Source organism: Pteropus vampyrus, unplaced genomic scaffold (genome assembly GCF_000151845.1).
Source record: "Pteropus vampyrus isolate Shadow unplaced genomic scaffold, Pvam_2.0 Scaffold184, whole genome shotgun sequence".
Taxonomy (NCBI): Eukaryota; Metazoa; Chordata; class Mammalia; order Chiroptera; family Pteropodidae; genus Pteropus; species Pteropus vampyrus.
The window spans coordinates 2,604,140-2,606,423 of NW_011888965.1; positions in this window are offsets into that span (position 1 = coordinate 2,604,140).

The following is a 2,284-nucleotide window of genomic DNA, read 5'->3' on the forward strand; positions in this document are numbered from 1 at the left end:
AAATAAGCATTTATTAGTGTCGGCACCAGCTCAGCGGATTCTTATCCAAAGGCTGAGCCCCGATTGTAACGTGGTGAGCAGTTTTATACAATCTTGTACTTCCACATTCCTACACAGCTATAGATATTCCACACAAGGAAGGAGAACAAAGGGAGAACATTGATTGACTGCCAAACTATAAGGAAACCGGCTTAATTGCTTAAGTGGGTTCTTGGACTGCAGTATCAGTCAGAGAGTCCTGGGAAGGCGAGGGTGGGGGGGTGCAGTCAGGAACTAACTCGTTCGAACAAGAAATGGTCAGGTAATGTCACCCTGCCGCATTCCCCCCCTTTGATGCTCGGACCCAGGACTGGGTCCGAGCATCATCTTTTTCTAATTTTTGGTTTAAGGGCTGGTACTTCCATAGCATGAAGACTTTTGCTGCAGTTTTTCTTTCTATTATAGCCTCTATGAGGGAGGCAGTTAACTGGATAACAAGAGACAATAGACACAGAAGGAGGAGGCAGGTCTCCAGGAATAGGAATACTACTCCAACTAAGGTCTTAAAGCCACTGAAAAGTGGAGAGCCAGCCTCCAAAGAGGCTACTAGGGTCCCATCCTGATGAGATATTATCCTCAGCCTTCTGGTGCATGTAGATTGGTCAGTTTCCAGTGTGACCAAAGCAGGACCGACATCTTACCCTTGACCTGTTGGCGCAGTCGGTGTTTTCTTCTGGACGGCTGCCTTGAGGGGCTCAGAAGAGTCTGCAGCATACTCACACTCTGCAGCTGTAGGTTTAAGTCTGCTGTGATGTATCCAGGGTGTTATTTCAGCAACTGTAACTGCAGGGGGGTGGGGGAGTAGACAAAATGACAGTAAAGGGGCCTCTCCACAGGGATGTTAAGAGCTGAATGTTCTACTCTTTTACCCAGACAAAGTCTCTTAGCTTAAAGGGATAAACTTCAGTGGTGAAACTGACAAGGAGCCTTTTCCTAACCCATTGGTTGAGAGTCTGGAAGGTGGTCCCTAGGGCCTGAAGTTGCTGTTTTAGGGTCAATCAGTAATTTCCTTGAAGTCTCTTCACAGTCCTTTGATGATTGGTGGTGGCCACCCATATAAGATCTCGTAGGAAGAGAACCCAGTCTTTTTGGTTGGGGCTAACCTGATTCTTAATAGTGCCATGGGGACGACTTCATCCCAAAGTACATGTGTCTCCTGACATAGTTTTTCCAACTGAGTCTTAAGAGCCCTATTCATGCATTCCACCTGTCTCGAACTCTGTGGTTGATAGGTGGTATATAATTTCTATTTAATATTTAAATTATTGGCTAGTAGCTGCACTATGTCTGCTACAAAGGCTGGCCCATTATCTGAGCCAATGGTAATTGGTAGCCAAATCACGGAATAATTTATTGGAGGAGCAGTCTGGCTACTTCTCGGGCCTTCTCAGTTTGGGTGAGGTAAGCCTCCATCCAAGCAGAACAGGAGCATAGAAAGACCAAGAGATACTTGAGTCCCATGATCAAGGCCTTTCAGTGAAGTCTACTTCGAGTTCCTCAAAGGGGGTTCCCCGGTGGGACACATGGCCCTTGCCTGGGGTTGTTGCGGGCACAGACTTCGCCCCATTCACACACTGCTCAGGAGATGCTAGAGAGCTGGAGAACATAGAAATACCAGCCCAGAGTGGTTTCTAAGGCAGTGCGACCAAAATGAATCCTTTGGTGAAACTGCTTGACAAAAACTGGGGCTAGGGTCCCAGGGACTGCAATTCGCCCATCCATGAACTTCCACCATCTACCAGGGAGGAGGCTCCCTTCTTCAGTCTTAAACCAAGCTTATTCTTGAGGCAAGTACTTGGGGTCCCATTCAGCTAAGGGACTGGGAAACAGGGAAGCAGTTAGAGCCATAAGACTCACCGTTTCCTCGGCCGCTGCCAGTTTGACAGCATGGTCTGCCCTGTGGTTGCACTGGCCCATTATGATGTCCTCTTTTTGATGTCCTCTGCAGTGTATGACTGCTATTTTCTTGGTAGCCCACACAATATTTAAGAGTGCTAGAATTTCTTTTCCATATTTTCTTTCTTTTCCCCCTGAATTAATTAGACCCTTCTCTTTGTACAAGAATCCATGTACATGGAGGGCGGTGAAGGCATATTTAAGTGTCTGTGTCCATGTTAGCACACACTCCTACTGCCAGCTGAAGGACCTTCTGTGCTGAGGTTCCCTTAGGTTTTGCCTCAATGGTGGCATGTAGGGTCACCACAGTATATCTTGTAAGACGTTCTCTTCCCCCACAAAGCTGCTA